Source organism: Myodes glareolus, chromosome 15 (genome assembly GCF_982192425.1).
Source record: "Myodes glareolus chromosome 15, mMyoGla1.1, whole genome shotgun sequence".
In the NCBI taxonomy this organism is placed as follows: domain Eukaryota; kingdom Metazoa; phylum Chordata; class Mammalia; order Rodentia; family Cricetidae; genus Myodes; species Myodes glareolus.
Window position 1 is genome coordinate 65529582 of NC_142040.1, and position 13711 is coordinate 65543292.

A 13711-nucleotide genomic window follows, 5' to 3' on the forward strand; every position below is an offset into this window, starting at 1 on the left:
CTGAGGCCAACCCATGGGAAAGTTCCCTCTATTAACTGACGTGCTATAAAACTGGATTCTGAAACAGGCCAGCTGTCAAACCCAAGAAACTCATAGCAAGTGGCCTGACAAGGAAGTCCCTCTGCTTTAGTCAACATAAAATACCTGAAACGGGGACTGGCTTCTTGTGTCTAGATTCTTCTGCCTTCGGCCCTTCGCTGCCTGCTCCCAGTTCTGGGGAACACAGCCAGCCTGGTAGAATTAAGTCTTGCCCACTTTAGCAAAAGTCAACTGTACATTGAAACTGAAGTCGCTGTCCTTCCATGCTTTGGCAAAAGCTCCATCAGAACAATGAAATCTTGTGACGTTAGGCATTCTGTTGTCCGTGCAATGCTCTCGTGGTAACCCTTCGTTGCCAAAACAACCAGTTAACACCTTGCCTGAGTATTCTGAAACATTTTGGTTCTGAGGCTGCTTAGGAAATCTTACTTAGAAAAAAAAATGGTATAGGGCTGGCAGAAGGTGGAGAGGGTAAAGGTGTTCATGACCAAGTCTGAGAACCTGAGTTCAGTCCTCACAATCCACACAGCGGAAAGAAAGGATGGATTCCTGTGAGCAGTCCTCTGACCCCCATACACACATGCCACACACACATTGTTTTAAATGAGCAATGCATTTTTTTTTAAAAAAATCAGGAAACAATTGTTGTCTCAGAAAAAAAAAAATCAACAGGGTTGGAAATGTAGCTCACCAGCAGAGTTCTTGTCCATCAGGTATAAGGCTCATGGTGCAAGCCTGAGTACTGCCAAATACATAAGCAAGTTGATTTACCAATCAATCGGCAATGAGCTAGTAGATATATAACTTATAGATATACTAACTTATAACACATATAAGTTAATAGATAACACATACCAATAGATAACACAGACAAGAACTAAATAGTCATTGACTAAGGTAGGATGAACTAGAAACCCATTTCAGAAAATGAACAAAATCTCCAAGGAGAGGCACACATAGACCATCCAAAAGAACTGGAAGCTAACCATCAGGAAATGTGAAGCGTGTAATATATACATGTAAGTATGTATGGGAAGCCTCATACTGGATTTTCTTGTTCCTCTTCTACAATAGATGCTGCTTTTCGTGTTGACCTTGGGTGAGATCAAAGCTAAGTCAGCATAAGATTTGATTTCTAATCCTTAAGTAAAAAGATACACTGTGAACAGTAGCACCCAGCCAAGCTCACAGGTTCTCTGCATAGGCAGGGCCTTGACATGCAATGTGTATCTAACTCCAATGCTTGAGGAATCAAATTTCAACTGCTCAAATGCCACAAGTTCCATTCCTCTGCCACTCAAGGGCAGAACAAGTGCCGGTGGTATCTGAGCTCACCGCAGGGCCTCAGCTTCCTCATCTAAAAGATGAAGAGGCCTCAGAAGAGAAAACATCTACGATCCCTCTGATGATCCTCACAGACTCCTTCCTACCACAGGCGGCTAGAGTTCTGACAGAATACACTCCCATGATTATTATTTTGTATCAATAAGCATAATGAGACCAGTATGAGAAGATTTTCTTGGGAAATGGACAATATTCCCTTGAGTCTAATGGCCAGTCTTATTGAAACTCTAGTCAGGGAATGTATCAAAAAGGAAGAAAAAGAGGAAAAAAACAAAGAAAGAAAGGAAGGAAGAAGAGAGGAAGGAAGGAGGAAGAGAGGAAGTGAGGAAGGAAGGCAGGCAGGCAGGCAAGCATCATCCCAGACTGGGGTGTGAACCCAAGAAAGCCAGACCCCCAGCATCTCTGGAGGATCTAGAACTACACAGTTGATGGTCAAGCAAAGAGTAAGGAATTGATTTTTTTTAAAAAAAATCATCCTAGACCACAGAAGCTCAGGTTCAATTTTCTTTAAATTGTGTAATTGATGGTGACAAACTTCTAGAAAAACCTGTGCCCACCATACGAATTAAAAAATTAAACTTCTAGAAAGACATGCAGATCATCCTGGTGAGACCATAAACAGGCAAATGGGGACCGGTGCCCCCTGCATGCATCTTTGTTCTGCTCTGCTGCATTCCCCAACAGGACCTTCCTCATCAGCCCAGCCTGAGGTGTCTACTGACTGCGCCAATCCCACTCAAGGTTTCTCCCTCCAAATCAACCTTATTCTGATGGCATCTGTGCAAAGTCAGGATGTAGTATCTCAAAAACATGAAACATCAGCAACTGTGATATCTGATACACCTTTAATTTTAAATATAAGACATAAGCATTAAATATCAAAGACAATGATGCCAAAATTAAAGTTAAGTGTTGTTTTAATTTCCCAATTGCATTGGATAAATTCTGAGGCAATTTGCTAACAAGTGAAAAGTTAATCTGAGAAAAATAGTTTTCAAATGTATAAAACCTATTCATTTCCTTTGCTGAGATGCCTCAGCTATGAAAGCCTGACAGCTTGAGTTTCATCTCCCGAAGCAAAGTGCAGTAGGGCATCCATCTGTGATCCAGTGCCCTCTGAGGGGAAATGGGATCGGACACAGAAGAGACAGCCAAAAGCTAGCCTGGGGTACCAACTGTAGCAGCATAAGAAAGAGATGCACAGCCTCAACAGGTAGAAGACAGGAACTAACCCCTACCCCTCAAAACTGTTCTCTGATATCCACACACACGGCAGCATATGTTCATTCACATCAAGCATGCATGCATACATGCATACATACGTACATACATACACGCCTGCAAACACACGTAGAGGAAATGGAACACACATAAACGTCATTGTACATTTAAATGCAGCGTTGCATGCTTACATTAGTACCCTAAACCAAGACTTTTCAGACACAGGTGTCCATGCATGTTAAGGAAATACAAGCAGAACTAGGATGAAGAAGCCATTCATTGTTGCCTCCTTTAGAGATATTGTCAGACACATGATGTAAAGATACTTATTTAGATAATTAGTACAAACATTAGCAATAGTACAACAAGAATATTAACTTTCTATGTTCAATGAATTGCTTCTTTTGAGCCATGAATGACTAGAATACAGAAATATTACAGGGTATACTTTCTTGAAAGACACTTAGAAGAGAAGAAGCAAACACTAATTTTCAGGTTATTGAGCACTCGAGACATCAACTGCAGGCTTAGGCTGGACTTCGGATGTTTGCTGCTGGAAAAGTAAATAGCAGGGGTAGCTTTCAAGATATCACTTGGTTTGAATCTTACAGACTTAAAAAGGCCAAGTGATTTATTTGTGGAAGTCATTAGAAGAAACATAGGAACAAAACTAGAAATGAAATGTTTAAAGCCAATCATCAGTGAGGAGTCATGGGCTGAGATCTCTTTTCTAAAACTGTGGTGATACAGAGATCAAAGGGCTTCATCAGGGAAGCCAAGAAACTTGGGGAAATTCCCAGAATTCCTCAGGGCTAATGCTGAGCTAGCCAGAGGAGGAAGCGGACTTCCTTCCTGCCTGTCCCAGCAACATCCTTAACCTTTGTCCTTTGCTCTTCAAAGTTCATTGCCGGGCTCCCCTCCTTTAACCCAGTCACCCTCTTACATTGCAGCACAGGCTGGAAGCTCCAGAGTGCATGGGGTCTTCTGCATCGTACGGATTGCCAGTCCATACACTAGCGTGCTAGCATTCGGTTATCGCTCCTGCTAGGTGGGCAAGAACTCTGATTTACTTACCCCTTCCCACAAAACAAATCCTCACTAAAAATGGGAGCTATAGAGATTTCCTTTCAGATGCTAGAGACCAAGAAAGGGATTAAAATTAAAGGAGCATATGTTGAAACTGGAGAGATAGCTCAGAGCTTGCAAGTCCAAGAACCTGAGTTAATCCCCAGCACCCAAGTAAAAAACTGTGGATGGTGTCACACACATAATTCCTGTACTAAGAAGAAAGAGGTGGTAGATCTCGGAAGCTCTCCAGATACCAAGCTTAGTATCTGGGTAGAGCCCCAGTTTCCAGAGAGAGACCCTGCCCCCCCCCCAAACAAGGTAGATACCTCTTGAGGAACAATACTGGCTTCCACGTGCATAGGAACACATGTGCAATGTGCATGCATAGCCACACATACATGTGCATAAATGTGGGCACACACAAAGAATATATTAAGATATTCAACGTGATGGGACCATTGTAGTTTAGAATGCACAAGTTGCAGCGAGCAAGAATTTTTTTATTCTAGTTCATATGCTGGAATATCCAGCATATCATATAGATATCTATCATATCCAGTTCTGGATGCTGGTTTCCTATTGTCAAAGAACCATAAGGAGAAAGCTGTCTACAGACAATATCCATGTGTATTTAAACATTCATGATAGTGATTCCTATGGCAAAACACACATTCATAAATGTTAGAGTATCTCATAGCTTAAGTTTGTTCCGGTGTCTTTCGGGGGGATCTAAAATCTACAACAAAAAATACATTGTACATGTTAATGGGCATTAAATAGTTTACTTGAAAATCCCTCTTTTGGTTCAAGGGATTTAGGAGCTAGCATAAGTAACAACACTGCTAAACAAAGCTTGAAATAAAGTCTCCTCCTTGTAATTACTTTTAAATGGACCATTTCATTTCTGAATAGAAGGATCACAGCAACCCTTTGTTCAGGAAAAGAACATATACGTGGTTAAAAATCCTGCAGGAATCTCCATTAAATCTGCTATGTGACTTAACTCATGGTAGTGACATAGCTGTGTTTCTGTCTTTGCTTCTGAGGGGCTGTTTTCATGAACTCATCAACTTCATAAATAAAGTCTATGCATCTAGAACAGAATGAAATACAGCATTTAGTGAAAACAATGCTCCCAAGCAACACTGGAGCCATAAGCACCTCTCCCAGCAGATGGAATTATTTGAGAAATGCTCACTTGGTTTCTTTTTCCTTAATTAAAATAAAATTCATACTGGGCTGAGACTATAGCTCAGTATAGACCTTGCTTAATAGGAGCAAGACAAGCCCTGGTTCCAACGTCTAAAACTGAGAGATAAAAAAAGAATTCTACTCTGCTAACTTACTGACTAAGGGGAAAAATTTTAGCCCAAACATAAACTTCCTAGGAAAGCTAACAAGGATGTCTCACAGTTGAAACAACATACAATATGCATAAACAGCTTCCTTCGATAAAATACATCCTCAGTGTGTCCTGCTGGGAACTGGACAGACGGTCATTTCACATAGACTATAATGACTTCTCCATGGACAGTATATTAAGATTCTTTCCTAAATAATAAGCAAAAATGATTGACAACCTCCCAAGTATTAACTCTAAAATAAATAAGATTTTCTGAACCTGATGGGTTACAGAAACACATGAAAATGTGTGGCTACACAGTGGCTCTCAACCACCCATAACTCCAGTTTCAGTGATCCAACAACATCTTCTAACCTCTACAGACACCAGGCACACATATAGTACACATGCATACGTGGAAGCAAAACATACACACACTAAGTACAAAGCAACATTTTTAATAAATAATTCCTTAAAAGATGAAAATGGTTTGAAACCAATATTCGAAAAAAATCTCCCTTTATGTGGCTTTAGATTTACCATCATATGTTGGTAAATCTCATAAAGAGTCATCCATATTTGGTCTATTTCTCAGTGTTTCGGTACTCTAGAGCTCTGTAGAGAAGTGTGATTCTAGCAGAGGACCATCTCAGTAACTGTAGTGCATCCTTATTGGTGGATGTTTGAATTGAGTAGATCCTGACGATAGAAGTTTGAACTGAGTAGATATTGATGGAGTATGTTTCAATTGAGCTGAATCTTGCTTTCCTGCTTGTTATCACCATGACTGTCAAATAGACAGGCTCTAAAGTCATCTGGGACATAAACCCTTGGTCATGTTTGTGAGGGAGTTCTAGATTGGATTAACGCAGGTGGTATGCCCTATGGTTTTACGATTCACTTTAACTGTGGGGGCACATTCCACTGGCTGGAGCCCTGGGCTGAATACACAGGAGAAAGGGGATCAGCGACAGTGTTCTCTGTTTCCACACTGTTGATGCAGTATGACCCAACCGCCGCACTCTCCTGCTTCCATGCCTTCCCCATCATGATGGAGTCCATCTCTTCTCAAATTGTCAGCCAGACTAAACACCACCCACCCGCTCCCCCGTCATTTCTTCTTGCCAGGTTACAGCCATGAGAAAAGAAACTGACACCGTGCTGCCGATGACTAAATTGTGTCGTTCAAGTTTCTATGAGAAGGATGAGAGGGGAACAAAATGAGCAATTCTATGAGGTCTCATTGTCAATGGAAGATTATTTTCAAACAATAACAACAGCTCATCATCAAGAATGACGACAAGGATAATCTGGAAGAAACAAAGACAGAACCTTCCAATTTTAGGCTAAATATGCTAAAATATCCCGGGTCTAACCCAGAATAGCCCTCCATCCCGTTTCTTCTCTTCTTGCCACCGACCAGGCTGTATTCCTGGTCTAGAACTGTCCTGCTTTGAGAAGGAGAGGGAAAGGAAGGGCTCTCAAGAGCAGTTGTGGGGCTCCTTGGACTCAGTCTGTGATTTTTGCACCCCACTAGCTGTGTCTCCTGTGACAAGACACCCAGTTTCTCCTTGCAGGAATCTCTTCCCCTCTCAGAGGGCAATAACCTGCCATGTGAGATGCTTCTGTCAGTAACAAATCATCCTGTGATGGTAGTTTTCATATGACCATAGAGGAGTACAAAGCTTCTTGTAGCCTAGGGACCCATGGCTGCCATAGTACGGTACATCACTCACAGCTGGTGAGCATACTTACGGGACGACTGTGCTGCCCATGTAAAACCATAGAGCACACAGTGTGCCCAGTGCGATGCCTGACGACAGTAATTTGACCTCTGTGCTTATTGTCCTGTGCTGTCTATCAGTTTGGTAGCATGCACCCCCTTCTACCCACAAGAACTTTCCTGAAAGTCTACAGGTCACCCCTCCAGCAGCCTTCCCGCCCTCATGTTTACCATGCCTCAAAACTGCATAACCTTTTGTGCTGAACTTAATCTCACATTATTTTGCTTATTGTGGCCCCTAAACATTCAAGACCTAGTGTTCATGCTGCCAGGAAGAGGCCCATGTTGAGTGACTGACCTGGCAGTGAACTAACAGTGATGAAAAGTGATAAAGATGGAACTCAGGGGTGATTATGGCTACTTAGTCATGCCTGCCCCTTTCTACCACAGTTATGATCTGGCAGATCAGGAACCATGCGATGGGAGCTGTCAATGAATCTGATTTGCTGAAGGCAGGGAAGCTAACAGAAGGGGCTGTACTAGCTGTAGAGAAGTTTCTAGCTACCTCGGTTGAAAAATCAGACATTGTGATGGTCGCAAAATGATGAAATTCTGTAGTAAAATATTTCTCAGAACATACCCCGGTTGCTAAGTGTCACATGACGTCTAAGGAGAAACAGGGTTCCATGGGCCATATACGAGGTACTGAGAACACGGAACATGGTCAAGAAACCTAGGAATCAACTTCAGCCTCTAAAACTCCAAGTTAAACAGACAGCCTGCTTCCCCTGCTCCCCCTGCTTCCCCTGCTCCCCCTGCCACCCTCCTCCCCCTGTTCCTCCTCCTCCTTTTTTCTAATTTCCATCTGTCACTGGCTGAGTAAGGTAAGAGCCAGGAATGATGGGAGTGTCAGGTCAGGTCAACAGACAGGAGATCCTAATGAGAGCAGTGAGCCTAGCAGGAGCCCTGTGAAAGCAGATCGTTTCTTCTGGTTGTTTGATCACAGTTAAATTTATAGACCCTGAGGTAAAAGAAAGGGTAAAACAGATGAATAAAACTTGCTAAAACAAACAAGGAAAGGAAGCAAGCCTTGGAGACCTGAATTCAGAAATAAGCTCAGATGCATTCCCAGCAATAAATCCCATGGACAGGCTGGGGAGAAGCCTCCGTGTCCAGCTGTTTAGGAAGCTGGGTGTGACACGCAGAGAGAGCACTGGTGGGAGAGGAATCTGCACAGAACTTTCCGACTGACTCCCTAGGCAAGTGGGTGACCGGGTTACGGAGACTGAACACAAATGCATTTCAAGTAGTTCTTTCTTCAACCCAGAGAGTAAGCGGAGGTGTGCTCCATCACTGGGCAGGAAAGAGCCAGATTTCTTGAGCAGCAGGGCATGCTGCCTGGGCCACTTGATGCCTTTGAACCAGACAGTCAGGGTCTTAGCCACTGTGCATGGGCGATTCTGTAAAGTGTAGATTGTCTGAGGCAAATGGAGCTAAAGTGTGCGTTCCTGGGCCGCACTGGCTGTATTTGAAGTCCTTACCTAGTCAGCCAAAGCTAGCAGCTGCCAGTTGGGTCAGCGCAGAAACAGAATATCTGCACTTTAGAAAGGCCCCACGGGCAGCTCTCCTGCTGGGGGTTTTCCTTGAATGAGTCCCTGAGGACAGCACTCTCACTCCCAGCATAGAGACGTGAGGATCTGCAGAAAGGCCTCACCGAAATCTGGGCAAGTTTGCGGACCCGAGCTTGGCTCCCTAGACCCACGTAAAAAGTCAGGGGTGGTCATGCATGTGCCTGCGACTCCACAATCGGGAGGGGGTGATGGAAACAGGAGGATGGCTGGGGATTACTGGTCACCAACCTATCTTTAAAATGACAAGCCTCTCCTGTGCATGCGTGCGTGCGCGCTTGCGCACGCGCGCACACACACACACACACACACACACGCGCGCGCGCACTTATTAGCATACATGACTAGATACTCTGGCCCTCTGCGGTGTGTGGTTCACCTGTCAATCACACAGAGGGTTTCCTCTCCACTCTTTACTGCCTCCAAGGCTCTTCCACCCCCACCACCCGCCACGAGCTGTAGCAGTCATTTCCCCAGCTGCAGCAGTGAATGACAGGAACCTCCAGGCTTGTATTTCAGGTGCCTTTTTTTTTTTTCAAAATAGGAGACTCCTTCAGGTTGTGACTCTCCCCCTGCTGTCCCGCCTGCTCACTAGGTTTGAAATACTAAGCCCGAGGAATTTCCCCAGGAAGGGAGTCAGCAGAGGAGCTGGAGTTCAAAAGCGGTGGAGGATCCATCTGAGGTTTATGTTGGCTCTCCAATGAGCCAGCAATCATGCATGGCTGCCCTTTCATGACAGGACAAATAGCATTCCATGTGGGGTTCGGAGGGCAGAGTGCTCGGGTGCTGCCTGCAGCCCACATCTGTGTGCCATGCACACTGCAAGCGAATGACTGACAAGCAACAACAGAGAGAGAGAGAGAGAGAGAGAGAGAGAGAGAGAGAGAGAGGAGGAGGAGGAGGAGGAGGAGGAGGAGAAGGAGGAGGAGGAGAAAGAGGAGGAGAAAGAGGAGGAGGAGGGGGAAGAGGAGGAGGAGGAGGAAGAGGAGGAGGAGGGGGAAGAGGAGGAGGAGGAGGAGGGGGAGGAGAAAGAGGAGGGGGAGGGGTCACCGCTAATTCTCTGTAAGCGTCACCAGTCACAAAGGGTGCTGGAAGCATCATTCTGCAAAATGCAACTAATTTGAGAGTTGAGAGTTGAGGCCATAGAAAGATATGAGCCATTTCACCAGCTGGCCTCCTCTTCAGCCTGGGAAACTACAGTGGAGCAGCTTGTTTGGACTAAACCATCCAATGGGCACATTGTTCTCACAATAGTTTACCAAAGAGGGAAGAAGGTTTTGGAATTTCACAAACCCAAAGGTTTTGGAATTGCCACCCAGCTCGCAAGTGAATCCCACATGGAGGCTTACTCTTATTTAGAAATGTCAGGCCTTGGCTTGACTTGTTTCTTGCCCATTTTTCTTAACTTATATTATTCCATCTACCCTTTAGCCTCTGTGATTGTCCCCTTCTCTTACTTTTTTAAATCTTACTCTTACTCCATGCATTGCTGTGTAGCTGGGGGGCTGGCCCTGAAGTCCCCCTCCTCCTCAGACGACCCAGTTTTCTCCTTCTGTATATTCTCCTGCCTATCCTTCCTCCTGTCTCGCTCTTGGCCGTTCGGAGCTTTATTAGACCACCAGGTGTTTTAGACAGACAAAGTTTCACAGCTTTACAGAGTTACATAAATGCAACATAAACAAAAGTAATGCACCTTAAAATAATATTCCCAACAGATCAGAGAGGGGATCACAAGCTCCCTCCTCTACTGAACAGTTCCTGTTTCTGGGGGATGGAGAGTAGGTTTTCTTAAGGATATGACTCTTGGTACCTCAGCCAAGGTCCTGTGGAAGACTGTGGACCCATGAATAATGCAAAGCAAATACTGGACTTGGTAATATATTATGTTATGTTATGTTTTGTGAGGGATTAAAATTTGTAAGTGGATCTGTGAAGATACAGAGAGAAGTCAGGAAGAACAGGATCTAAATGCATTGCAAGGATACGGATCTCGGAGAATTAATGAAAATGGCTTTTAAGTCAGAGATCTCAAATAGCTTAATGGTTCATCCCAATATCTTAGGAAAAAAGAATAACAAGTCAAAGCCCAAGTCAATAGATAGAAAGGACTAATAAAGATCAAAGCAGAAACTCATAAATGAAGACTGAATAAATGATGTGAAGAATCAGTAAAAGCGTCAGCTCCTTTATAAGGATACAGAAGGAGAGCTAACTCTTAGATGACCTAACCAAAAGAAAAGATGATCCAAATGAGATAAAACTAGTATAATATATAACATAATATACAGTGTATATAATACATATATATATATATATATAATACTTTGATGGCCTACATTCCACAGGGTGGAAATCTAGAAGGAATTATAAATTCCTAGACATGTATGACCAGCAAAATTCAGTCAAGATAATAGGAACATTTTACATAAAAAAAGGAGATCGAAGCAATGATGCAAAGTTTTTCAACAAGGGAAAGTCCCAGACGGAAGTGATTTCGTACCAAATTCTACCAGAGTTTAAAGAAATACCATTACTTTTCTCACACTATTTTAAAAGTGGAAAGGGAAAGAATGTTGCCAAACTCTTTCTGTAAAGTCAGTATTACATGACATCAAACCTGGGTAAGGGGGCCCGCAAGATGACTCAAGGGCTTAAGGTGCTGACTACCATGCCTGATGGTCTTAGCTGGAGTGTTAGGAGCCACGTGGCGGAAGGAGAGAAGAGGCTCCTGCCTCCACTTGGTAGGCATGTACTTGGTAGGAGTACATGTGTGCACAACACAGACACAATCACGTACATGCTCAAAAAATACACACACACTCAAAAAACACACTCACAGACACAACCACCAACACACACTCAAAAAACACACTCACAGACACAACCACCAACACACACTCAAAAAACACACTCACAGACACAACCACACCCATACTCAAAAACTACAAGCTGCTGGCACATGCCTGCACCCAGGAGACAGAGGCAGGTGAGTCTGTGAGTGCAAGCCAACCTGGTCTACCACGTGAGCTCCAGGACAGCCAGGGCTATTACACAGAGGAGCCCTGCCTCAGAAACCAAAAACAAATTACAAATATCTTGATGAAAACAGACAGAAATCTTCCAATAGTAAAATGCATGCAAACTTTATTCAAGCAGCCTGTTAAAGAGATCACATATCATGATCAAGTTGATTTTGCACCATAGATACAAAGATGACTCAACATATGTAGATTGTTAAATATAATAAACACATAAATAGACCCAGGTCAAAAAAACATGTGATCATCTCAATACATGCAGAAAATGGCCTTTGGCAAAATTCAATATTATTTCACAATAAAAGTTCTGAAGAACCTAGGAACAAAAGAACCATAATTCATTGCAATTAAAGCTGTATATAACAAACCTATGTTCAACCTACATTAAACGGGAACATTAAAAACTTTTTCTCTAAAATCAGAAGTGAGACAAGGAAACTGCTCTTCAGACTCTTATTCAATATAGTGCTCAAGTCAAGAAAGACAAAAATAGGGAAACGTCGAAACAAGAAGCCCAAGTATTTTAATTTTAGAAGAAATAATCCTATACTAAAAAAGACCCTACAGACTTTACCAGAAAGTCTTAGATCAGACAAACACTCTCACAAGGGTGACAGAACATGACATCAGCATACGGTAATGAGCAGTTTTCCCAAATAACAAAAAATAAACTTGCCAAGAAAGCAATTAGAAAACGAACAAATAAAACCCCATTAACAAATACCTAAGACTAACCATAAACAAGAACATGAAAACCTTTCCTGAAGAAAGAAATTGACTAGATCCCCCCAAAAAGAACGAACTTCCCATATTCATGGATCAGAACTAATGTAGAAAAGGCCATGCTACTCAAAGCAGCCTACAGATTCAGGGCCGTTCCCATCAAAATCCCAAAGATGTTCACAACTGGGAGAGTGAATTCGAACTTCTTAGCTTGTTCCTGCTTCTCCTCCTTCCTTACCCATCCCCCACCCACCCACACCCACCCTGCCTTCCTTTCCTGCATCTCCTCCCTTGCTCTTATCTTCAATGTCATGATATTTATAAGCATCTCACATGGTAAATTTCATGTCTGAAATTTCTTCCTCGGTCTCCAATTTTGAACGTCTGTTACAGCTGCTGAAACTATTCTGGGGGGCTATAAAATACTGGGAACGCTCTCTGCAGAATATATTGGGGGACCAGACTGTGCTGGGAAGATTCTCCCTGCTCATTTCATGTTTCATCTCTGCTTTCTCTTCTGTTATAATGTGAACCCCTCACCTACATACCCAAGCTACCACAAACTAGATGCCCCCACAATGCTTTCACCCTGCAATGGACAGAAACTATGGGCTAACGCAAGTCTCCTTTCCTGCTATGTTGTCTCTGTTGGGTACTGTGGGTAGAGCAAGAAAATAACTAACACTATCCCTTAGTTATAGTCTAGGGCTTATAATAACAACCACAGACAGTCAAACTCGAATATAATAAATGAGAGTCCAGGTCAACTAGAGTTTTGGGAGTCCTGCTAGTGGACGACACATGTTGAATTCCAACAACAACACCCCAAAGGGGCCCAGCCCAGCTCTTCTGAGTAGAGCAGTGGACACACTGCCCACTGAATCTCCCTCTCACCTTCTACTGGCCAGCCTTAACTCTGTGCGCTGGTGTCTGCACCCATGTGATTTAAACACAAAGCCCCTTGCTCTGCTCCTATAGGAAAAGAGGACAAAAACCAGTTTCAGGTTCCCCAGGGAGCCTCTGTCTCCTGACAAGTTTCCATTTTTAAAGTCAGCCTGAAATGTTAGACACTTGCTCCAATAAATCAGACATTGGAGTCCGAAAAACTGCTCTCCGGAGACCAGTTTTCAGGCCACATATTATGCTTACCCTAGAAAATATGAGATGCCATGCTAAGTACTCACTCTTGGGTTAGAGCTGAGGACTCTGACCAGCCAACTGTTGCCAGTGCAGTCTGTGTTTAGACGCACGCTCCAGCTTCTCCTTGGATGTCGTCACTTAATCAATGCCAAAGAGACTCTATGGTCACGAGGCCTTGATGCTTCCATTACTTGAACCCTGCCTCCAGTGTGGTTTATAATTGTCCCTTGGACAATCTGGGGTTATAAAGGTGCTGGCCTTAAAACCTTACACAATGCACAATGGTTCCAAAGGGTTATCTCAGATGTGTTCCGCGTTGACTTTTACAGGGTCCTTAGATTTCCATCAGTGACCGAGAGAGAGAGAGAGAGAGAGAGAGAGAGAGAGAGAGAGAGAGCGAGAAACAGAGAAAAGGCAGTGGTATGCAGGCCAGAGGGTGGGGTGT